At 54.4% G+C, this 25,641-nt stretch overlaps 1 protein-coding gene and 1 long non-coding RNA gene across 13 annotated transcripts in view; one reads left to right on the top strand and one right to left on the bottom strand.

Annotated features, from left to right (window-relative positions):
- The window catches only part of ATP2B2 (ATPase plasma membrane Ca2+ transporting 2), a 351,715-nt gene that overhangs the window by 164,907 nt on the left and 161,167 nt on the right, over positions 1-25,641 (top strand). The gene's annotated exons all lie outside the window — the stretch shown is intronic.
- Positions 14,421-25,542, bottom strand: LOC137233148 (uncharacterized). Its single transcript, XR_010947320.1, has 5 exons — positions 25,412-25,542; positions 24,956-25,165; positions 19,414-19,643; positions 16,700-16,777; positions 14,421-15,065 (listed from the first exon to the last, which is right to left on the bottom strand). It is a non-coding gene; the product is annotated as an uncharacterized lncRNA (long non-coding RNA).

Raw genomic sequence — 25,641 nt, 5'->3', positions numbered from 1 at the left:
GGAAGGCCACAGGACAGATAGGAGTGCACCAGGGTCCTTCCCAGCAATGATCTTTGAGAGGTGAGGGGAAGAGGCTTCCTTCCCGGGAAGGAAGCCTTTGTCTCCTTGCAGGTGAACATGAGTGCTCCCAGGGCCACAAGAGAACCCTCACCTGCTCTTTCCGTGGTCAGATAACTAATCAGTCACTCAACTGTCATTCTGGGATGAGACCCACTCCCGGGCCTCTGTGTACACAGGAAGTGCAGGGGAACCCCGAGCCCATCATCCCCACGGCACCCCCAGCCTGGGTCCCTGGAGAGTGAGGGGTCAGTAGTAGACCCCACCTTCTTGCCTGATCTCCATTCTTAAAATAATCTCCCCCACCTTGAATATTGGAGGTGCCCACTTCACTTGCACTGAGAGCCAGGAATCCGTTTCCAAACGCGCCGGGACCAGGTAGGAGTGCCCTGGACTCGGCACAGGCAGGCCTGGGTGCTGGGCCGAGTCCCAACGCTGCCAGTCTGAGCTCTCTGATCCCAGGTGAATCTTGCACTGTTCCAGCCTCAGTTTCCCATGTACAAAGTGGAGATGGTTCCTACCTCACGAGTGAGGGCCATCTCTAAAGGGCTCGTGCAGTGCCGGGCATCCAGTCGGCATGCTCCCTCTTCTCTCTCTGGGCTTCAGTTTCCTTCCCTGCCAGCAAGGCTGTTGGACCAAACGGGCTCTGGCAAGCTCCATGTGGCTCTTGGGGTGTCCTCCAGGGAGTCCAGCGTCTGGCCGGGCAGAAGAAACCTCCCAGCCCATAGGCCTGCTCTGCCGGGAGCTCGCTGAGTGAGCTGGGGCAACTGCTCCCCACTGCTCACAGGCCTGCTGGCTCAGGGTGACCGTGGCGAGGTTCCTGGAGACTCTGACCTCATGCAGCCATCCAGAGGTCTGAGTTTGTGCCTCACCAGGTGCCCTAAATTCTCATACCCCATTCTTTTCTTGGCCATCTCAAAGGCTCTGAGAATGCCAGTCAGATGCTCCCTACCCATCTCCAGGTACCCAGGCCACCTCCGGCATGCTGGAGGCAAAAGCATCTTCATGGGGACACCGCCCAGCACCTCGCACATGCCATGTCCTGTGCTCGGCACCCGACAAGTACTTGTGCAGCTGAATGTATTATGGGATCCGCTCACCCAGGTTGAAGTCCAGGGGGCAGAATGTTTTACCCCTTCTGGGGGAGAGAGGTAAATGTCCCAGGGACATTTCTATTCTCAGAGTGGAGCCGCAGTAGAAGAAGATGCATAACAGAAGCCACTAGTGCACTCGTGGTGGGCTTGTGGGCAGGAAGGCTAGGGATGGGCTGCCTTCAAGTCAGCCTTTCTCTGCAACTCTTGTTGTGGAGTGAGGTCTGACCCTGAGCCTTGAGATGGTACTGTTGGTGCCTTTTCACTGTCTCTGGGGGAATTCTGCTCACCTCACTGCACCAAGGTGAGAATGAAACAAGAAAATATGTAGGAAGTAGCGTGGGCACGTGGCGTGGTAGAGAGAGCATGGACATTGGGTTCACACCTGGCCCTGCTGGGTGACCTTGAGCAAGTGACCTCCCCTCTCTGGGCCTTAGCTGACTGATCTAGAAACAGTTCACAGTGTTGTCATGAGGACCAAAGGCGCTTCTGTAGGCCACGTGCCCACCCCAGCCTCTCCCCCCCCCACCCCCAACCCCACCAGCTGATTGCATGACAGGCCTTGCCCCCCTTTGCGGGGCTCCTGGCATTATGCAGACAGGCCAGATGCCCAACGTCAGGTGCCAAGAGCAGAACCCCCTGGGCCCCGTCTGGGAGGGGTCCTGCCCTCCGGGTCTGTCCTTTCACTTGGTCTATCTTCGCTGGGTGCTGGCAGCTGCAGTAGCAGAAGCACTGTGCTCAGGCTTGGAAAGACCAGACAGTGTCAGTCACTCAATGTGGGGCCCTTTCCTCTCTGTGCCTCAATTTGCCTGTCTGTAGACTGGGCGCAGCACCCCCTGCCTCAGGGGCTGGCATGGGGGCTACTGAGGTAACCAATAGGCAAGGGCCTGGTAGGTAATTGCTCAAAACTATTTGCTGCGTCAGAGTGCAATGGGGTCAAAGGCCACTGGGGTCCCAGGCATTCCTGAGCTCCCTCAGGCCTCACTCTCAGCCTTGGCCTGCCTGGGGTCGAGGGTGCCCCCTCCCCAGGGTCAGCGGGAGAAATAAGAAGGGACCTGCCTTCCCTTCAGTAGGGAAGAACAATAAAAACTTGTAGCATCTTATTGTTAGAAGGAACCAAAGAACTCCTCAACAACCCCACCCAATAACTGGTAACTTTTTAATTTCTTGCTGGTTACCTCCAGGGACAGGGGCCTCACTACCTCTTGCGTGACCCAGAGCAGAGACGGCACCCAGTTCACACACCTTGTGCTCAGGCGTTTTATGCATGTATAAACCCAGTGCTCCTTACTCAGGGCATTATGACTTTTAGTTTACACACAATTTTAACCACATGAGTTATCTGATTTCTTTAGCTTAGTTGAAGACCCTGCTCGGGTTTCACCTCCCCTGAAACATCCCCAGCAGGACTTCCATCCCCATGAAAATTAACCACTCACCCTCTGTCCCTGCAGCTCTTCAGATACGTCTCTGTTGTAGAATGTATCCTATTGTGTTTTACTTGGCTGTTCAGTTACATCTCTCTCACTAGATCCTAACTCCCTAGAAGGAGTGGGGCAGTGGAAAGAGCTTGCTTGGACCTTAACTCAAATAAGTCTGACCTTCATGCCCTATTCCCTCCTGGCTGTGTGACCCAGAGGAAATGATCTAACCTCTCTGAGCACACGGATCAACGTCAGAGTCTTCATGAGCTTCTCGCCCTCCTTGAGCAGAGTCCAAGTCTTCCTACCCCTGTCTCCCTAGTCCCTGACCCACAGTGGGTGCTGAGTACTTGTTGAGGAGAGGAAGCGCAAGGAGGCCATGGGTACAAGTTATGAGGTGGCAGGGGAGGGAGTTTTTCTGCTGGAAGAGCCAAGAGACAAAACAGTCAGGAAAATAAGATGCACAGGCCAGACACGTGCAGCAGTCTGGGGCTACTTAGGGAAGGGGCAGCAGAGGGAAACACGTCACCACCCAGGAGCCACCCCAGGCAAGCTGCCAGCACTGTGGTCCCTGAACCAACTTTGTTCAACAGGAGAGTGTTCATCTAGTACCTGTGTGACTTAAACTGCCTTTTAAAAAGCAAAAGGCTGAGAAGCGAAGGAAATCGCGAGGGTGACTAAATAATATGTTTGTGACATAGATGTTCTACTGGTTGTCAAATAGGAGCTGTTGTGATCAGCAAAATATCAATTCATGTAAAAGTGAAAAACATAGTCAAGGGCGGGTTCCTCACACCTGAAAGGTTTAAAATAAAACAAACGTCAGCGCGCAAAGGGGAAGATTACAGGAGCTGGGAAGTCCCTCGTGTGGAACTGCTCTTCTCCAGAGATGCTGGAGAAAGTCTGGCTCTCCGTTCGACAGGAAACAGGTGTGTTTTCTTCCTGTTCTCTGTCAGTGGACAGAAGGGAATCGGGCATGCTCTAAGGGAACAAGCGAGGAGTGTCATGGGGCCACGAGACAGGATGAGTGGGGGACTGTGTCACCTTTTTTCCCTTTAGTCTAGAGAGGCTTCCTGGAGGAGGCGAGATCCAGGCTGTTTGGTCCAGGCCCTCCCCACTGCCCCTGGCCTGGCCTCTCCCCAGTGCTCACACACACGTGGCTGCTTCGTTGGAAGCCTCTATGCTCGGGTCTGGCCAGATGCACATGTGGTGGCTGCCCTTTCCCGACGTTCCCAGGGCCACTCTATACCAGTGACTTGTACAGGGAGTCCTCAGAACAAAAGGACTTCCAGGTAACAGGATTGGAGCCAGGGCACCGCTGATAGGATCAGAAGCCTCAAGTGAACGGTAGCCCAGGAGGAAGCCAGGGCCACAGAGAAGTGCTCACCACCCACACTGCTTTTGGCAGTGGCACTGTTTTGCCGAGCATAGGCGCTGTGGAGGCCGGCATGCTCCCCCGCCCCTCCCCACCCTGGCCTCCCCCTCGCTGGTCCCAAGACCAGAGAGGGAGGCAGCCCTGCTGGCAGCTGGACCAGGCGCCGTGGCCACCTCACAGGGTATAGCCACAGGCTGCAGACTTCTGTGGTTGCTGTCGGTGCTGAAGCCAAGAGGTCAGAGTGGGGGTTTGTGTCCGTGGCCTGGGATGCAGCGGGGACACCGGGGGATTCGCCACCATCTCTAGCCCAGGTATGGGTGAGTGGTTCACCGGCACAGCCCGCAGCCCTGGTCTGGCTGGGCCCCTCGGGGTCCTGGGACTCCAGCGCAGGACGGGCACTGAGACGGAAGCAACTTAGTGCAAGGGGAGGGGCCGCAAGCCTGTGAGTGCTGGGCCGGGAGGGAGGCTGGAGGGCAGGCACGCCCTTTGGAAGTTTATGAGGAGCCCCACGGGGTCAGTCTCTGGCCCTCACTCAGCTCTCTGGGCACCCTTCCTGCGGAGGGCTGCTAACGTGAGCGCGAGAGTGAGATAGCCCAGGTTCAAATCCAGACCCCTGTGTGACTTTGCACATTTACCTCTGCTCTCTGTGCCTCAGTTTCCCACCCTATAAAATGGGAGTGGTGATAGTGGGACCTATTTCTTAAGGCTGTTAGGAAGATCGGATAAGATGGTAGATGCAGCCGCATAGCTCTGGGCATCTCCACTGCCCCTGCTACTCCCTGAACAAGGGACCCACCTTCAGAGGGTGCCTGATCAGCGCTGGAAGGAAAATTAGGAGACTCCTTAGGTTATCTGCCTGATTCACAGGTGCAGCTGCAAAGGAGATGATCTAGGTTATAGCCTCAGACTTCAAATCAGACAGACCGGGGTTGGAACCCTGTGTCTGCAAACTTTTCAGCTGGAAGCCTCAGACAAGTTCTTGACCCTCTGACCCCCATTTTTCCATATGTGAAGTGGAGATAATTGTAGGATCTACTCCATGGGATACTTGCGAGGATGAAATCATGCCTCACACATAAAAGTTTATCCTGTGCTTCATACTTAAATCGGGAGCCACTATCACCACCACCATCATCACTATTGTTACTATTATTGTTGTTGTCATTGTTGTTGATGATGATGTTTCGAGGAAAGGGAGACTCGGAGAGGGAAAGGGACCTGCCAGCAGTCACACAGCAAGTCAGAGGGCAAGACAGGGTCCAGCCCCGACCTCCTAACCCCCAGTCCCTGTTCTTTCTGCTTCCCTCACCATCTCATTGAACCTCATTGGTCTTCGCCGCCCCTCAGCACATCCTGCCTAGAGCTTGGTTTCCGCTTGCAAGAGGTCACCCTAAAGCATATAAGACCTATCTTTTACTGACCTCATTGCTTCTGGGCACAGTTTGGGGGCACCACCCAAGGGAAGCTGGCATCCCCCAAGATGCTGGGCCAGCAGAGAGCTGGGGGAGGCTATCTTCTCCCCGTGATTTCCTCAGTGCCCCTCCAAAAGCCCACAGCTTCCCGCTGTGCCCCGGGATCCTTGGCCAGGGAGACCCCTGAGGGGGGCAGGATACAGCTTTTGAGGGCAGAACTCCTTGTTTTCCAAGAGGCTCCTTAGGAAGGGAAGGATTGGGACCTCAACTTCCACCAAGGTTTCCTTGGATGTTGAGGACAGATCTGGGGTCACCCTCAGGGGTCTCCTGGTTCCTTAGCTGATCTGGGGCACCTCTGAAGGCTTGCCTCTGTCTCTCCACCTTCTAGCCATCTGAGCTTGGGCCTTCCCTGGCAGGGAGGGACGGAGGCACAAGAGGAGGCTGAGGAGGGAGAGGAGAGAGAGGAGGGAGAGGAGAGAGAGGATGGAGTTTGCTTTAAGGAGAAAGAAGAGTTATGTACTTGTTTTAATAATATAAATATTACATGAGCAATGATAATTATTATGATTCCCATTTATTGAACACTTACTATGCACCAGGCACTGTGCTAAGAACTTTATATATGTTATTTCAATTAATCTTGACCATAGCCTAATCAGGTAGAAAATATCATGATACCCATTTTACAGATGAGTAAACTAGAAGAGACTTATTTATATACCATGTGGTAACTACAGATGCCAAGCAGATGAAATAAAGAAGGATAGATTCTGAGTGAGATAATAGGGAGTGCTGGGGACTGTGGCAAATTGGAGAGAGCCATTCAGTTGTTTTTTTGTGGAGGCATGATACACATACATTAAAGCATGTACACAGCACTGATCTCAAATGTACCATCTGATGATTTTTATACATATTTACACCACCCAGATCAAAATACATGTAGAATATTTCTAGTACCCCGAACATTCCTTCTGAGGCATACAAATTTAATTTTTTTTTTAATTCTGCAAAACGATCACAGCCAAGAGGCACCTAAGGAAGCATGATGACTAAATATAATCTGGGATCCTGGATGGGATCCTGGAAGAGAAAAAGGACTTTAGGTAAAAACTAAAGAAATGTGACTCAAGTATGGACTTGAGTTAATATTAGCATATCAGTATTGATTCATTAATTGTGAAAAATGCACCATAGTAATGTAAGCTGTTGATAATAAAGGGAACTGGACATGTGGTAGGTGGGAACTCTCTGTACTATTCTTAGCAAATTTTTTGTAAATCTGAAACTGTTCTAAAACGAAAAGTCTATTAAAAAAAAAAAAAAAAAAAGCACTCTTCAGATATTTAAGCAAAATATATCCATGGGCAGGGTCTGGCCTTTGAGCTGCCAGTTTCTGACCTCCAGTGGTCTAATGCCCTTATTTTACAGATGAGGAAACTGAGTCCCCCAAAGGGGAAGGCACTCGTCAGGGCCCCAGAGTAGGTCAGTGGCAGAGCCAGGACTGAAAGGCTGGTCAGTGCTCAGCTGTAAAGGTTGGGGTTTGGGGCGTGGGTTCAGGGCTGCCAGGGTCTCCCTGAATCCTGAGTGCCTTGCTGAGGACTCGCCCTACAGGAAGCTGCCAGGTGCCACCGGCTTCCCTCTACTGCTTCCCCCTGAGCTCTCCAGGGCTGTCAGTTGGCAACCAGTTCTCCCACTGGCCTCAGCCCCAAAGGGAGTGGTCATGGGCAGTTCCTGTTCTGGGAGCAGGGTGTCGCCTTCCCACTCCCCCCTCCCCAGCCTCGATACACCTGATACATGTCCCCATGGCCAGCACGGGGTCTGAGTTGAGCGTTGGATGGATGGGGAGTGAAGAAATGAAGGGGGGAAGAAATGAATGGAAAGCGTGGATGGTTGGGAGAGAGTGAGGGGAATAAAGGGTGCCAGGAGTGCAGACTCTGCAGCCAGATGGCCTGGGCCTGCCACCTCCAGCCACAGCACCTTGGACAAGTCAACCTCTCTATGCCTCAAATTCCTCATCTGAAAGTGGAGATGATGGTAGCTCCTGTGCCTTACAGGAGTGTGGAGAGGATTAAAGGAGCTGATTGACACGAGGGAGGGAAGTTATAAATATAGGCCAGGAGGGAAGGAGAAATGGGGGAGGGGTGATGATTTCGTTTTCATATTGGGACATGGAAACCTGGATGAAGCCACAGGACTGGCCACTGACCCAGAAAAGGGGTTGGGTAGCTTCACACAGTGGTTAGAGCACAGATTCGGGAGCCAGGCTGCCAGGAATCAAATTCCAAGGCCACCACTTACTAGCCACGTGGCCTTGGGCAAGTGAGTTAACCTCTGTGTGCGCCAGTGTCTTCTCTGTAAAATAGATGTGATAACAACAGCACTCGCTTCACGAGGTTGTTATGAGAATTAAGTGGTTGTTTGGTATGTGTGTAGCCCGTGGGACTCTACCTGGTATGTTTAAAACAACTTCTGGCATATAACAAGTATTGGTTAAATACCTGGGAGAGGTTTTGTACCAGAAACCCACTCCTCTCTCTGGAAGGCACTGACTCTTGCCAGAGATCGAGGTCCAGGCGTTATAAATTCTCTTACCTCCTGAACCCAGGCAGGAAACTGCCCTTCACGAAGCCAGATGGGGTGAGGGCCGAACTGCTGACCAGTTGCCCATCTATATGGCCTCACCTACTCCAGCCAACCCCGGGGTGAGCAGCATTTCTCATACTTTAAGAGAAGCCAGAAATCTGGATTCTGCACAATTCCCCAATTTTTAAACATTGGCTCTTAGTTCAACTTTATTTTAAGCTCTGAGTAAAACAAACAAATTTATTTTAAGCTGGCTGCTCTCCCAAACAGTTGATTTGCAGCTTCCACCCCAGTCTAGCCCTGCCAGTTTGCTTTCTTTTATTATTTTTTTCCTGCATTTTAGAGAAAAGGAAACTGAGGCACAGAGAGAAATGCTTGGACCTGTGTGTCTGACTTTTTATTGGAGGCAAGAAGCAATCTCCTAGTTTCCCTCTCCCGGCTGCAAGCGACACGGGGTCCCCGGGGAATCCACCAGGCTTTGCAGCAGGTGAGGGAGGGAGACTTGAGGGGGAATTTTCCCCTCCGCCTGGGTTCTTCCAGTAGCGTATTTGAAATACGATGTTTGCTGACCAGATGCCATCTGCGCCATGCGTCAGGGGTGCAGCTGATATGAAGCAGAGTTTCCCCACTTCCAAAGCCTTAACAAAGATTAGGGATGCTGGGACCCCCAGCGTCACTTCCAGCACTGGCACAGCAGATGGGAGGCCACGATTCCAAGGGGTTCCTGACCCTCAGTCTGTGGGAAAGAGCTAGCAATAAACTCTATGTAAAGGAAGTCGCCTAAGTGAGAACTAAAGGGGTTGAGGAATGAGGGGAGGCATGTTCTGGAGGGATTTTTTTGTTTTTTTGTTTTTTTGTTTTTTTGCAAGAGGGTTAATTTACAGACCTGTCCTACTCTGAACGTGAGTTGTTTTTTCTTTTCTGTTGAAAAACTGCTCTTTGGTTCCCATTTACTTAACCTGCCTGTGCCTCCGTTTCCTCATCTGTAAAATGGGGATAAACATTGTACTAACCTCCTGCAGCTTACGACGAGGATGCAGTAAGACAGCGTGTGCCGAGGATTAAGCAATAAAAACCAGTGTGGTTGTCATTGTCGGCTGCAGCCCGACTCCCTGTCTGCACAGGTGGGGACTTGAGGAGCTGTGGCTCTTGGCCTTTCTTCCCCCTGACTCTCTACGTGTTTGTGATCTTAGCTTTGTCTGGAGACCTACCAGCTGTGGAGTGCCTCTCATAGGTCAGCTTCTATGCTAGACCCTCCCACCCATTTTCTCTTCCTTAACCCTCAGAGCAACACTGGGAAGCCAACACCATCATCAGCTTTGCAGATGAAGAACCTGAGGCTTTCAGAGGAAACATGACTTATCCAAGGTCACACCCACAGGGGGACCTGACCTTGAGCACCCCCTGTGACCTTCCTGAGCCTCTAGCTTCCTCATCTGTAAAAGGAGGTTCAGGACACCCACCCCAGGGCTGCTCTGAGGACCTATGAGGTAATGACTTGGAAAGCGCACTGTCAGCTGCAAATCCCAGCCAAATGGGCAGCACTGATGTGAGTCCTGCAGAGGCCTGATCCCTTTCGGGGTTCAGTGCGCTTTGGCAGCAAGAGCTACAGAGGAAAGTTATTTCAAGTGTCTTTTTCTTGGGTGGGTTCCAAAATGCATCTCCTCTCTCCATCTAACAAGTGCAAAGCTGGCTTCGGCAGGGCCTATGCCTAACGCAGGTAACCTCCGGTGCAATGACCTGGGAGGCGGAAGGAGGTGGGCGTGCTGGCCGCAGGGGAGACAGGGTCATGCAGAAGGCCTCAGGCTATGGAGTCCGATAGACATGAGATGAAATCCCGGCTCTTCCACTTCCTAGCTGGGTGACCTTGAACCTGCTACTTAACCTCTCTGAGCCGCACACAGAGTATTGTTATGATGGGGGTCGGGTTGGGGTGGTGCTGAGCACAGCTGCTGCGAAGCACGAGGATCCACAGACATCCAGCGAGACAAGTGCCAGGTCCAAGGCTGGGGCAGCAGACCTTGCAGAGGGCGGGGGGCTAGAGAGAAACCAGCCCCAGGGCCGGGGGAGAAGGGTTCCTGCTGAACCTGGGAAGGGAACACGGGTCAAGCAGGATTTAGCAGGACACACACTGGGAAGGCACGCCAGCCAAGTAGGTCCTAGCGGCGCATGTACACTGGCCCATGAGGAGCTGGAGGGCAGGCACCGTGTACTCTTCGTCCCTGTGGCCTGGCTCCCGACCAGTGCACGGACTAGATTTTAAAAACTGAATTTAGCATCCACGTTCCTTTCTGCCTCAAATCCTCCTTGTCCTTCAGTCTCCAACCCCACCACCCGCCTCTGTGAAGTATGGAAGAACACAGGCTCCGGTATCGGACAGATTGGGATTCAAATCCAAACTTTGCCCTTTCTGGCTGAGTAGCCTTGGACAAATCACCTCCCCTTTCTGACCCTCAGTTTCGTCTTCTGTCAGTGAGCTAACACTGCCCCTCCCCCCAGCAGAGTTACTGTAGGAGAGGATGTAGATGAAAGCACCTCGCATGGGCCCTGACACAGAGCAGGCATTCCAACAGTGGCACTGCTGCCGTTCCTTCCAAGTGTAGCCCGGGGCCACCTCTGGCTCCGCTGTTCTCCCCAAGGCAGACTGAACTCCCCAAGGAGTTCACGATTTGTCTTTACATCTCAGATGACAGGAGACAAGCACCTAGGCTGTATACCTCAGTGAAGAGTAAGTGTCACCCCCATTCCCACAGTCTCTTTACATGATTTCCACACTGCTCCTATGTTGATTGGACATGGTGGGCTTAATAACGTCCATAAAACACCTCGCAAATGAGCATCAGAAGGCAGATCACTGGGGATGAAGGGATAAACCACCCTCAGGGACTAAAACGCCATCCTCTAGCTGTGAGAATGTACAAGTTCATTAGTGTCTCTGAAAGTTCTCATGTTGAAAGTTCATGAATGAAGGGCTTTCTGGCCCCAGATCCCATATCTTATTCCCGAGGATCGCCTGGAAACCCTGTGCCGTTGCTCAGCTGACTATTTATGGGTGCCTGTCTGGGACCTCCTGGTCATGCTGCGTTCCTGAAAGGGGGCCCTGGCTCTGATCCCTGCGGCAGGAATCCCACTAAGGTGGGGCTGGTGGGGTCTGGGCCCGTAGAAGGGTCCCCTACCCATCTGGGATGTGTGTGCCCTTGAAGCCTGAAGCCTGTCTGTGCCTGGCTCACACCCACTTACCCTACATGCAGTGCAGGCCCTGTTCTGGGAGCCTCCTCCTCAGAACTGGAAACGGGGTTCCCCCTGTTATTAGCTGGGAAATCCTGCTTTAACACCCAGCACTGTTGCAGCATCTCCACGGCCCTCGGCAAGGGCCTCGGAGAGATTATCTGCAGCAGCGTGGTCTCACTGCCACCCCCTGAGCCCCTGGTGACGTGGTGCCTACAAGTCATGCGGTTTGGTCCAACATAATCACAACCTAAAGGAACAGTCCCTAGCCCACTCTTGGCCCCTCCGGCCCATCTCTTCTTCCGTGTTACTTAGGATTTCTCTCCACTCACCTCCCACGGGCACGGAGGGGTTCACCGCCGGTGCAGGACCGGGCGTCTGAGCTTAAAGCTGGCCCCCAGCCCCCTTACCGCCTGCTTCAGTGCTGGCTCCCACACCCGGCCTCTCCCTCTGGGCCCCTGAGCTAATTACGGGCTTACCTCAATGATTCTACAGAAAAGCTAACTAAATCAGGGTCGGCCATCAATTTTCCGGCTAAGGACAGGCAGCCCGACCCCTCCTTCTCCGTTCCAGGATTCTGAAGCCCTGGCTGCAGCTTTGCTTGAGTCTGAGAACAGAGTTTATCTCTTAGGGCTGATGTGAGGAACAGCAGCAAGACGGGACATTTCCCTCGCTGCCCCTCTGCCCCGTGTCGGGGTGACCATGTGGGAGCAGGTAGGGGGCTTGAAGGACTGGGGTGCAGCCAGATGTGAGCCGCTCGGGGAAGGTGTGTGAGGAGATGAAGCAGGTGACAACCTCTCACATGCAACATATAAAGCAGCCAGCGTGGCGCAGGGGCTGAGCCAATGTTTGTTGAATGAAGGAGTGACTACAAAGCGCCTGGCCCAGTGCCGCTTACAGAGTAAAACACTGAACGATGTTCATTCTCTTGTCCTTCCTGGAATTCCCATTTGTAACTATAAATATTCATAGGACAAGGTGGCTAAGTTCCTAAAACCTTTATGTGAATACGTTTATTGCACATGTTTCCCCTTTGAAATGTGAGGGCAAGAAAGGTCAGGGATGGCTGGGGGCAGTGGGGGTGGGAACTGAGGGCTCTGCTGCCACCGCCCGGCTTCCTTTATCTGGGACTCAGCATCCCCTCTGTAAGGAGGGGTGCCTTGATACGAGTCCCACCTGTGATTTTCAGCCCCTCCCTGCTTTGTCCCCTCATTCGCCGTGGCCTCCTAACCTCCTCGCTGGGGCTGATGTCCGCAGCCAGCACGTGGCCGTCGTTATTTGTTTACTCAGTGCCCACTTGATTGCAGGCAATGAGTGACATGCCTTAACTAATTAAGGAGACCCCGAAGGCAGGGAACACATGGGGGCTGAGGACCCACTCTGTGTGCCAGGTTCAGCAGAGCACTCAGGACACAGGCTGTGGAGTCTGATTTGAATCCCAGCTAGCTGTGTGACCTTCGTCAAGTCACCTAACCTTTCTGTGCCTCAGTTTTCTCCTCTGCAAAATGGGCGTGATAGTAATAGTATCTCTCTCATAAGGTGGTTGTAAGAATTAAGTGAGTTCATACGTGCCAAGTGCTCAGAACAGGGCCTAGAATGTAGTTGGCGCTCCCTAAGCATTAACCATTACTCGTATTTCAGAACTAGGAGCTCACTGATTCCTCACCAAAGCCTGGCCTGTACGACGGCTCCCGTTTTACAGATGAGGTTTGGGGAGCAGGAACCACTTGGCCCCGGTTACCCAGAATGAAATTGTGGCTCCACTGCTCTCTCTCAAAGAGGAGGGTCTGGCAGTGCCTGTCAGGACAAGCAGGGCTGGGGCGGCACAGAGGTGGCGAGAGAAGAGCTGGGCCTCCCTCAGAGGCGCGAGCTGAGTCCGGAGGTGGCTATAAATACAAGAGGCGAGGGGCTTTCTAACTAGGCCAGGAATGTGTGTTAATCATTGAGGTCAGCCGGGCCGCGGCAGCTCTTGGCTGGAAAAGGGTGTATCCAGGAGCGCGCTCTCCCAGAGAAAGGAGCTGAGGGGGGGGGGGGGGGGGGGGGCGACAGGCAGTGCCCAGCGGGGGGCACGCTGGCACCCAGGCTTTGTCATGGGGCAGGGGCCGACCCCCAGGAAGGCCTCTCCTGCCCCTTGTGAACCTTGCGAAACCCTCCTGTAACCCAGATCAGATCAGCCGCCTCAAACCCACCGGCCGGCCAAGGCCACAGCTGTGGTTCGCAAAGGGCAGACCCAGGCCGCATTCTGGAGAGTGAGCACTTATTTTAATGTGTTTGGGGGGAAAACACAACTGGCAAAGCAAATCCATGATCTCGTGGCTGTGAATGCTTAAGATAATATACTAAGAAGGTATATACGTTTTTTAAAAGGGAGTTGAGTGAAAGAAGGATGTGAAGTGTGTGCTATACCTGTGGAGGCGGCAAGCATCATTTCTGAGGTGTAGGGGCTTCTGGTCCCCAGGCGAGCTGCCAGCCCCCTTGCCGTGGGGTCCCAGTGGCCTCTGCCACTCCCAGCCCACAGCCCAGCCCCGCCCTCCCCAAACAGGCCAGGCACTGGCACCCCACCCCACCTCCACTCTCTCTGTGCCTGTCCCCCTTTCCTGGCAAGGACCAGGAGAAATGAGGCCCTCGCTGGGACCTCCTCCGGGCTGCCCTAGGCCCTTGTCCATCCACGGCCACTCCCTGCCTACATGAGAGTCACCATAGCTGGGACCATGGCTCCCTTGGTGATGGGGAAAGCGAGCTCTGGGTGTTTCTGTCCTCCTGCTATGCCCAGGAGGCAGACACCCGGTCACATTCTGGAGCCGTCACTGCCTGGTGCCAGTACGTGCACGTGCACTGTCACCCTCGGGGCTCCGTCCCCTCCCTCATCTGTCAGATGGGATCACCAACTTTCCTAACCTGGGGTTGGTGGGGGGGGGGACGGTGCACGGAGTCAGCGTGCTTACTCCACCTGAAGGCCCACGTCAGCGCTCCACAAACATTGTCCTGATTATTCGCATCATCAGCACAATTGTCATCATCAGGGGCCGATGGACGTTCAGTAAGTGAGTCCACGGGGGTGCAGGGTGGAGGGGAAGGGAATAGGGCATCTTTGCATTTAGGGTCAGGAGAAAGTTCGCAGTGCCTACTGGCTCCGCCCCTCTCACTTTGAATACGGGGCAGCTGAGGCCGGCGCTGCAGCCCTGGAACCAAGGCCCAATCTCCTGATGCCCCACCGCCATCTCCCTCCCCAGGCTGGGGGAGGAGGTGACTGAGGCCCCACTCACCTGCCCAGTGAGGCACAGCAGGCCTCCCAAGCTTCCCAGCGAGCCTGGGGAGGAATTCCAGGGGCTGCAGCAGCGGAATTCTCACTTCACCCAGGCAGTGAATCGAAAGCCTCATTCTTTGTAGATTCCTCCCATAGGTGGGAGCAGATGTGACCTTTGTCATTTGTTATTTTTAGCAGAGCAGGCGAAGAATGATAAAAACCTGTACGGAGCTGACTATAAATAACATGCCTGTGGCGTTTTTTTTCTTTAACACATCTAAAAATTGTAGATCTCAACAAGCATTGCCCTTCAGAGCAGAATAACAGCATTAGCACGGCGCTGTACAAATAGAGTCAACCTCACCCCAGCTATTAATGGGGATCACCGTGCAAGTCCCCAGGGCAGACAGTTTTCTCATCCCCATCCTGCAGGTGAGGAAACAAGGATGAGCTCGGCTGGTAGAGCTGTTGGCACGGTGCCTGACCCATGGCAAGAGCCCGATTTATATCACCATCCTTACCGAGGAGTCTCTGAAAGGCCGAGAAGCTTGTTCGGTGTTACAGGGGAAAGGCCCAGGGCCGGGACCTCCTCGGGGCCACCTGTCTCCAAACGCAGTGGTTCACTGGCTGCTGATGGGCCTTATGGGGCTGGAGGAAGAAGAGGTGGGCATGGAAAGGTCAGAGGAGTGGGTGCCAGGCATCGTGGAACTTCAGGATGAGAGTGTGAGCGAGAAGGTTGTGGCTGGGATACTGGAGGCTGAGAGGAGGGCTGACAAGGGTTCAGAAAAGGGAGCGAGGGAGAGAGAAGATAACTGGCCACCAGGCTTCTAGGGCTGTGCCTCGCCAGGCTCACCTCATCTGACTCCGAAATCCCTCTGGGCAGAGCAGCTATCCTCAGCCAGCCCCGTGGCAGAGAGTAAGAGAGACCCAAGGGCAGGTTACCAACGCTGGGGTGGGTGAGGGTGGCCAGGTGTGGAGGAGCAGGTGGAGAGAAACCAGGGCAGAAGAGGTCCCGAGACCCGGAAGGCAACAGACTCCAGGCAGCAGGTTTGCGCTCCTGACCAGGGCTCGGTGGTGTGCTGGGGAACGTTCTAGACCGGCTCGTAGGGAGGTGAGGGCCCTGATACGTAGCGTTTGCCGGTGTCTGTGGTGTAAGTGCTCCCACCCTGGCAGGTCGCAAGCTACCAACGTGAGATGGCCATAGACATGATCAGTTCTCACGAGCCACTCGGAGTGACTCCAGAGCACCCCAGGCAAGACTGCCGCTGCGCCAGCCACACAGGGAGGGATACTTATGTCCCAGTTGCTTCAAGGAAAGAGAAGAGGGCCTTGTGTGCCGTTTTAAACTACCATTAACTGTGGACAGGTGAAGCATTTTACATGCAGTATCTCAGTTAATTCAAAGCACAATCCTCTGAGCTAGACATTATGTCTATCGTGCTGATGAAGAAACTGAGGCTCAGAGAGGTGAAGTGACTTGCCCAAGGTCACACAGCCAGTGAGTTATGGAGCCTGGATTTGAACCCAGGAGTGTGTGTGTTCAGAGCCCACACCCCAGCCACACACACCCCCAGCCTCCAGCCAGGTAGTTCTAGGACCTGAGTTGGGGCTGGATTTTCAGGCAGGAGTTCATGGGATCCCTCTGTGGGGCTGGCGGCCGAGAGTCCTGACCAAGGCCCAGAGGAGATGCTTACCTCCCTTGGGGGAGGTTCTGAGAGGTCTGAGACACCCCCACATGGGTGGGGCACTCACTACCTAGCCCTCACCCAGGGCAGAGGCACCACTCAGCACCCCCAGGGCTCCTCAGACCCTCCCTCCCTCCCTCGCTTCTTTGCAGTTGAGTGTCCTGCCCCAGGAGGCAGTCCCCACACTGCCAGGCATGTAGTACGTGCTCAATTCACACTGAAGAAGTGAACCAATGATATCTTCTGATTCTCTCTCATTTTGTTTGAAATCAAAGACCAGATTTCCTATGGCTTCAAAGTGTTATCACCTTGCAGAAGAGGGACGGAGAAGCAAGCCAGACTTTGCTGAGCACCTACTATGTGTCACATGCCTATGTTACTCATTCATGCCTCCCAACACTCTCACAATTGCAGGTATTATTTCCATTTCACAGATGTAGAAACTGAGGTTCAAATTGGCCAAATGACCAGCTCAATAGTAAGTGGCAGAGCTGGGGTTCAATCCCATATCTTTGATCCCCAAGCCCCTGCTCTACTCCTCTGCTGTGCCGAGTCCCCCAGAAAGAAACAGCACCTTTTATCCAGGAAGCTACTTACAGTTTGTCAAGACTTGTCCATTTCCTTCTTGTATTTTGTCATTGCAGATTGACCCATGGCGGTGACAGGGCAGGAAAGCTGAGGGAGAGGAAGGTGGGCTCAGGAGAGAAGGATGCCCCCTGCCCCACAGCATTTGGTCCCACCCCGGCCGACTCCTGGTCCAGGACTCACCCCACCTCCCAGGGCAGCCTGTCAGTGGTCTTGTAGTGAGAGTGTTGGCCCAGCCTTGAGGGCAGTCCCATGCACAGAGGACCCCACTGATGCAGGGTCTCCTTAGAAGGTGGCCCCGGCCCCTGTGTAGGTGCTTGCTTTTGGAGCCGTATCTGATGAAGAGGGGTGCTGAACAGGTAGCCCCACGAGGTGACAGGAGAGTTTTCTTATAGGGTTAAAGGTCTGCCCTGGAGCCAGCACTTGCCTCCCAGCCCTGGCTTAGCTGTGGCGTGTCCAAGGCAGATGGCTGCCTGACTAGGCCTCAGGCTCCCCATCTGTAAAACGGAAGGGTAGGCTGACAGAGGGGCATGGCAGCGTCTCCCAGCCCCGACGGGCCCCGATTCCACATAAACCAGCTCCACAGGCAGATCCCAAAGGGAATTCCCTCTGGGGAGAAAAGTGGGATGCCTTTGTGGGGACGACTTTGGAGGCCATCAGCATTGCCCACTGCCCACCTCCCTCTTCAGCCAGCTCTGACTCCACATCTCACTTCTACCCTGCTTCCGTAGGCCACTTGCTGGACACCCTAGTGGGACCCAAGCATTCCCCAGACCTCTGGCAGGGTAGGAAGGAGATATCTGAGTTCAAATCCCAACTCCACTTACTGAACAACCTTGGCCAAGGTCCCTGACCTCTCTGTGCCTCAGTTTTATCATCTATAAAATGGGGATGATAGTCAGAACTACCTTAAGGGGTGAGAATTGAATGAGCCAAAACATGAAAAGTTCTTAGAACAAACGTACCTGGCATGTAATAATTGTTCGGCCAATACCACCTCTCAGTACTACTATTTAGGATTCATAGTAATACCATCTATTCTGCCCAGCAGGGCAACCATCAAGGCCCTGGAGGGAGCACTGGATTGAGAGTCCTGAGCCCACAGCTCTCATCTCAAGTCACCCACGACCCTGGGGACAAGGGCCCCCTTCCCCTCTCCTGGCCTGTTTCTCCTTCTGTCAGGTGGCTCCCCTCAGCTCTCAGCACATCTGGGAGTCTGTATGTGTCTATTGGATGTGCTTTTCCTCCCAGCCGAGGCTGACGTGTCCCTGGCCCAGAGTGTGCCCCAATCCCGGTTAGTAGAATGGGCACGTTCCTTGGGGAAGGTGGGTGTTACGTGGTGCGGCTGTCCCACGGCACTGTGGAATTCTGTCCTGCGGCAGGCCCTTGCCACGGGCCTTATGTTCCTCATCCTGTTTAATCCTTCACACCCTTCTAAGGTTCCTCCTATTCCCAGGATAAGGACAGGACTCTGTAACTGGTCCACAGGCCCCTGCCCCCTCCTGCCCCTTGCCCACTCTCCCTGTCTAAGTCATCCAGGCCTCCTTTCCACCCCCTGAGAAAGGCTATGCCCTTTCCGGCCTCAGGCCCTTTGTCACCACCCCGTCCTTTTACCTAGTGAGCTCCTGCTCAGTCACCACCCCCTCGGGGAAACCTCCAGCTGCCCCCCTCACTCCCACGAGAGACATTTCTGCCTAACGTGCTCATGGCCTCCGCCCCTTTATCGCAGACCCCTTGGTAAATTTACATTCGTTTGTGCGCTCATTTCATTTCACAACTGTCTCTAAACCCTCCTGAGAGCGGATACCGTGAGCCCTTCTGCTCACCGCCGTATTCTCAGCACCTAGCAAGGAGCCTGACGAGTAGTGGACATCAGTGGATGTTGCTGAGCAAGTGAGCCGCCAGAGAGGCAGGAAGCAGATGGTGCCGTGCCTGTTTTACAGATGAGGAGCCTGAGGCCAGAGAGATGCAGAGATTTGCCCGAAGTCACACAGCCCATCAGGGTGGAGCAGGGTTTGAGCTAGTCCATCGGGCTCAAGCTCCCAAGCTTGGTGCACCCACCCCCACTTCCTTGCTACCTGTGGGTGCAAAGAGGGACTGAGACAGCTGAGCCCCTTCATGTCCCAGAGGCAGGGGTTTGAGTGACAGGTCAAGGGCTTCGGTTATGCTGAGAGCCCTGGCTGCTTGGAAACCTCATAAGGGGTGAACCCCCAAGCCTGCCGCCCCTCTGCAAGCCTTCCAGGAGACATCTGAGTTCTAACTCTGGCTCCAGCTGTTTGGTCCTGGGCTTGTCCCCTCCACTCTGCAGACCTCGGTCTCTTCATCAGTAAAACAGGAGTGATCTGCTCCACATAGCAGGTTCATTGTGTGTTAGCACCCAGGAAAACACTCAGCAGACAGTTGATGTGGCCCCCGCAGCCTCCCTCCCGTTCTGATGAGCCGCAGACCACGGGCGTGGCCACGTTCATGCCTGAACTTACTGATCACAACTCCAGTTGTGTCCGGCTCTCCTGCCAGTCAGCAGGCAGGCCTCTCAGCTTGTAGGATCTCAGTTGTCACCCCTCTGCCCTTGTCCTCCCTGGGAGGTCCTCTTTCCCTGCTGGGTCCCTACAGCCTCCTCAGTGGGAGGACGTCCGCAGAGATCACAGGCTTCAGGGCAGTGGGCGTTAGGTTTGAATGCTCAGTCCTGTGCCACCCAGCTCTGTGCCCTGAAGCAAGACACTCACCCTCTCTGGGCTTGATCTTCTCCTTTAAACTGAGGGCTGAGAACACTCAATTCTCCTGGGGTGGTGATGACGAGTAAATGACATCTCTTGTGTTAAGTGTCTGGCACATAGTAGGCGCTCAGCAAATGACAGATTTTCTTCCCTCTTCTCCTGACAGTCCTGGATTCATCGTCCCCTCTCCCTCTGTTTCCTCCTTCCTCCTCCTTTTCTTCCTCCAGGGAGTCAGCCTTCTGGCAGGAGTGAAAACACATACATACACACAAATGTTAAATAGGGACCCCAGCACAGTACCTCACATTTAGTGAGGGCTGAATAAATATTTGATGACTGAATAATCCAAAGAAATGAATTACTGACGGTAAAATGTCAGGCTCTAGGTACCTTGGAGAGAGCATTTAGGGACAGGGGCTCCTCTCTGGTTGCTTAACTCACCTTGAGTCCAGCCCTGGGCTCAGGCATCCTGAGCCTGTTGAGACATCTCTGGACAGGGTTTCTGAGTGAAGTTGGGGGGGTCTTCCTTTCCTCTTCCCAAGGTGGGCATACAGAGGAAGCCCCATTCATTGACAGGTTCAGGAAATAGCAACTCTTAAATCAGGACCTCCAAGCAAGCCCAAAGGATATTTCCAGAGCCATAGAGAGATGCAAATACCAGTTTAAAACCACCAGGGGAATTGCATTTTCATTCAACAAACCTGTATTCATCGGTTCAATCAATATTTATTAAGGCTCTGTGCCCAGTGCTGGGACACAACAGGCTAATGAGACTTGTTCCCTATCCCTAAGGATCCCCCCAGACTGATGGACAAGACAGATGTACATAAAAAATTTAATTGCAGCAAATCTTTTGAGGGGGAGTAGGGGAGGCAGGGATGATGGAGGGGAAATCAGGGAAGGCTTCCTGGAGGAAGGATTGTTGGAGGATGATAGAAGTTCTCCTGGCAGAGAAGTGGGGAAGCAAGCCATCCCTGGCAGTGTAGACGGTACACACAAATACACAGAAGCATGGAAATGCAAGGGTGTGTTTCAGAAGCAAGGAAGGCTTGATGTAGGGAAAGTGGACAGAGGATAAGGGGAGGGGTCTGGAACAGTCATCCAGGCCTCATGAGTCATGGTGAGGAATTTGGGTTTTATGCTGAAGGCACAGGGCAGCCAAAGAGGGGTTTAGAAGAATTAAGGAAGGTCCTTAGGGTGCAGGGGGTGGGTAAACGGGAGGAGGATGGCAGGCGGAGCAGCAGGGAGACCGAGGTGAGGAGGCAGGATGGACGGATGGGAGTGGGCAGTGTGTAAGTGCGTGTGCATTAACAAGGCGGCATTAACCTGAAGGGCTAGCCACCCGTGGATGAGACCGTGTTTCTCGGGCCTGGAAAAGGCAGCCTCCCCCAGGGAGTCCTCCCAGAGTAGCTCTTGACTCACTAGGCTCTGTGTTCTGCCAGGTGGGAAAGTGCCTGCTCCCTAATTGGCCCCTATTCCTGCCCTCGCAGAGAGGTGGCAAGTCAGCCATAGCCACATACCTGCCCCGCCCCGCTGGAGGATTGGGGTGGGCTCTCTGGGCTGAGGTTTTCTGATCTGTGGGAAATCGAGGTCCCGCGTGGCTCCCTGGACCCAGGCTTATGCCTGCCTCCGACAGTCCCTGGACTCAGCGTGGGGCCTCGCGCAGCCCTGGTTTTAGGCCCCGGTTCCCCTACTCTATGACCTTGGGCAACATCATTTCACCTCTCTGTACCTCAGTTTCCTCATCTGTAAAATGGTGGGGGGGAAGGGTAAAAATAGGACCTACCTCCCAGGATTTTGTGACGCTCACACCACATGAGACACACAGTAGGATGTCGATGTGAATGGCAGCTGGAGTTAGCCAGGGGTCAGGCCTCTACCCTCCTTCCTGAGGGAGCAAGAGCCAGTGGGAGGAGCTGGGAATCGGGGACCTGGGTTCGAGTCTCAGCAGAGCTGTCTGGGCCTTCAGAGTCCTAGAGACCAGCCCTGCCTAGGCCCCACTGGTGGTATTTGAGAAGCATTACAAGCCAGTGGGATGAGGGGCTGGGAGAGGCCCACTCCCCCAACCTTTCCCAGGGGCCTTCGGAAGAAGTTCACCCCTATGTTTTTTCTATGAATAACCACTGCCATTCTCCTCTAGCAAACCTGCCAAATAGGTATTATTGTCCCCACTTTGCAGATGAGAAAACTGGGACTCAGGGAGGTTGAGTCATTTGCCCAAAGTCACATAGCTGGTAAATGAAGGAGCCAGGATTTGAACCCAGGTTTGTCTGACCGCAAACCTGGGCTGTCTTGTCTCAGCCCAAGATCAGGTTGTCTTGAAGGACTTTTGGACTTCGGTGGGAGTGGGTATAGGACCCCAATGTGGTAGAGGAAAGACTTAGGACAAGCTGGGCCACATAGCCCCCTAGACATTCCGTGGCCCCTCGAGGTCATGGGCCTAGGAGAGCCTGAGTCATGGGCCTCAGAGTTGGGTGGCTTGAGGCAAGGACAGAGGGAAGAGCCTAAAGCTCGAGTGGGACAGATCTGGGCTCAAATCTCAGCTCTGGCCCTCGCTGGTCCTCACTGGCCCTGTAATTCCTAAGCAAGTTGTTCAAAATCTCCAGGCCTCAATTTTCTCCTGCAAAATGGGAAGAAGCCCGATCTCTCCGTGAGTGATTAGTGGAAGTCAGACAAGGCAGGGATGGGAGGGGCCTTTGGAAATAGCTTCTCATCCCTTGAGAGGCCCAGCCAGCAGCTCACTGTGACGGCAGCTGCCCCAGGACCCCCGGCCCGGCTTCAGAAGACCCTGAGCTGGGCAAGGTGAGGGCAGGTATAGCCTTCGTTCCTGCTTCCCCTCAAGGGGGAAAAGCCCCAGAGGGCCCGCATCTAGAGAGGACACAGCTGGCCTCGGATCGCTTTCCATTCTGCCTGCCTCAGACCTGTCTGGACCTACCTCATCAGTCTTCCTTATGCAAAATGCCTCCATCAGCTGGGGCCAGGCTCCCCACCCTCATGCCTGGGTGGACTGACCCTCTCTACTCCCCCTCTCTCTCCGGCCCCAGGATCTGCCCCAAGGGGAGAAAACTGGGCAACTAAACACTGTTTGAAATATGACTGGACTGGCTCTCCCCTCACCCCTGCCCTATTTCTCATATCTTCCCCCAACCCTGACCCTCAAGCCATGTCCACCATAAGCCAGATCATGCTGGAGGCAGAAGCTGTGGGTAATCCTCCTGGCTGGACTCCTGCCTCTCTCCCCCTCTTCCCTGTGAGGGACCCTGACCTGTCGTTTCCAACCTTCCCAGAGTTGCGACACTGGGCCATTGTTTGTCTGATTTCACAACACCTCTGCCTGTCCAGTACCTCCTGCCCCCAACATATCCTGGAAGGACAGGCCAGATGCCCCAGGTGTGTCTGCTGCAGGAAGGGGAGGCAAAGGGGGCAGGGCAGGGGACGAATGTCTGTGGCCAGATTCGACCCTCAAGGATGACCTTGGCAAGCCACTTACATTCTTTTCTTGAGGCCTCAGTTTGCTCCACTATAAAATGGGAGAACTGGATAAGAGTCTTTCTAGTTCTGGTATTTGAACTTAAAATCACATAGCAGCAGATTTCATTCAAGCCTTTATTGCGGCACCCACTACATGCTGGGAGCTGGGAGCTGGGACTCTGGAGACAGAGTTGATGTGGTCACAGCCCAATGAGGGAGACAGATGTGAAACCATCACAATATGTTGTGATCAGAGCTGGACCAGAGTTATGAACTAGTTCTGTTGCTGGAATCAGGAAGGACTGTCCAAGGAAGGGGCATTTGAGCTGGACTTTGAAGGATGAGTAGGAGTTCATAGGCCTAACATAAGAAAAAACTTCCAAACTCTGCTATTTAACGTTTGGACTGCCTCAAAAGTTAGGGAATATCCTGTACTTGGGGTATGGATGCAGAGGCTGAAGTACACAGGCCTGAAATGCCAAGAAGCTGGGAGCTTAGCCAGGTGCCGTGTTAGTCTTACATCCTGAGAACCAAAATCCATAAGCTCCTGAGAGTTTGGTGTCTGTTGGTGAAGGCCCAGCCCACCCCTCACAGGGGCTAGTGAGCAGGCAGGACTTAGAACTGCCAAGTGGATGAGTACTGGGGCCCCCAGGCGGCCTGTGCCATGCTGGCCTTCACATGTAGGGAGCCCTGGGCTTGGAGTCCTCAGGCTTGGGTCACAGGTTCAGTCTACCCCTTCCCAACCAAGGGACTTTGTGCTGGCCACCACACGCCTCTGAGCCACACGCAGATTCCTAATCTGTAACATGGGTGCTCACAGCAGCCATTCCAGCAGTACTTGTGAGAAGCAAGCGATTTACTGTTTTGCAGGTGGCCTTTGTGAACAAAAGTGTGCCGGACATGGACAGGATTGTCATTGCTGAGATGGTAGCTCATAACCGGCCCCTGGTGGGACTGTTTGTTTTGTAATCACAGGGAAAGGGTTTTGCCCCCATTAATGTCACGGTAATGACGGTGGGATTCCTGGCCCAGACAGTTGCTCCAACAGATGGGAGCTGGAGTGGTCCTTTCCCCTCTGCCGGTCTGTGCTCACCCTCACCCCAGTGTCTCCGACACTTTTACTTGGCCCCGTGTTGGAGGGCAGAGGCTGGCCTGGCCCCTCCTGAAGTAGAGTTTGTCTTAGAAGTCTGACTGGAGAGGGGCCAGTGGAGTCCCCCGTCTGCACCCCCAAGAAGGGGCCAAGGTGGGAGATCCCTGTCGCAGGCTATCGGTAGAGGATGAAAGCCTCCCTAAGTGGTGTCCTGGGCTGCTCCCTCGGAACCCAGCCTGGTGCCTTCCCTGCCTGCCCTACTGGAGCCCAGGGCCACCCAGTGCCCAGCACCCTAAGCTTCTCAGCAGCCTCCCTGCATCTCACTCTGCCTGGCCCAGAGACAGAAGGGGACCCCTTAGTGGGGTTAGGGGGATGAAGGGCAAGGGGGTATCAGCGTGGCCTTGTTGACAGGGGCCCTGCCACTGGCGCTCCCGGCTCTATGCCTCCTGTGGCCCCTCTGCCCGGCCAGGTTCTGATTTTGGTGCAGTGCAGACTTTCAGCTTAACGAGACAAATTGATATTCTGTGCCAGCCCAGGGGTGGAGTGGCAGCTTGGGACGCTCGCTTGGGCGGGCAGCTCAGAAGTGGTCAGGGGGTGGGGGCAGTGGAAGGAGGCAGCTCTAGTCTGGAACTCCCTCCTGGGGCACCCCCCAGCCCTCACACACCCCCTCCACGCGGACAGGTGCCCCAAGATACTCCTGAAGGTCCTTCCACCTTCAGTGCCCTCCTGCCAAGCAGGGCAACCCTCCTGGAGGGGGCACGGCAGTGGAGGGGAGCCTCCTGAATCTGAGAGGAGCCCCTTCACCCACTGTGACCTCCTCCCCTTGTTCCTGGGGCTGTCCTCCCACCTGGCTGGATTTAAAGAGGCAGCAGGTCTGCCAGAGATGAGGCAGGAAGGAGCAGGCAGCTGGGTGGGGGAATCCCATTCCTGCAGACTCCTTGTTGGGGGTCCCTAGGGTCCTCTGGACATCACCAGCCCCCGGCAACTCACCACAGATGTCCCTGCAAATTCTGTAGATGTGCGAGGCATACGCAGTGGGCACCCGTGAGTAGAGAAATGGCCTCTTGAGGGGGGTCCTCTGCAGACCTGCAACCCCCAGGCAGATGGGGCTGCACACAGTCCAACCCTGGGGCTGCAGGGGTTCAGGGGTTGTGCTTCCACGGCAGCAGGGAGTTCGCTGCAGGCTCTGCTCCGTCGATCCTGCAACCACAGTTGTGTTTAGACTGTGTTGAGTCCACTGCTCCTCATGTGACCTTTGCCCCCTAGGTCTGGGGGTGTCCTGATCAAAAAGAAGGGGCACCAGAGCCCCTGCCCAGCCGAATGGGTCCCCCAGAAAGTAAAGGAAGACGTAGGGCCATTTGAGCAAAATCCTCTTCTCTCTTTCACTGACCCCCACTCCACTACTCGAAGGACCCCCCCTCCCCTCCAGCGCAGCCCCAAGCCTACCCTCACCATGCCCTTGACATTCCCTCCTACTTCGGGGGAGCGGGCGTATTCCTGGGACTCCGCCAGCTTCAGTTCCTCATGATCCCACGGGAAGAATTAAAACCGCAAACAACACCGTGGTGGTTCGGTCCACGCCCCCACGCCCCCCACTCTCCTCCCCCAGTCCCCCCACCAGAATGAGGCCTCCCCGCGTCCCTCCCTCGTCCTCCTGCCCCCTCCTCCAGCCTCCA

The sequence above is a fragment of the Pseudorca crassidens genome, chromosome 10, assembly GCF_039906515.1.
Source record: "Pseudorca crassidens isolate mPseCra1 chromosome 10, mPseCra1.hap1, whole genome shotgun sequence".
Taxonomy (NCBI): Eukaryota; Metazoa; Chordata; class Mammalia; order Artiodactyla; family Delphinidae; genus Pseudorca; species Pseudorca crassidens.
Note: the sequence above shows the minus strand (reverse complement) of the source record. Positions and strands in the feature narration are given on the sequence as shown.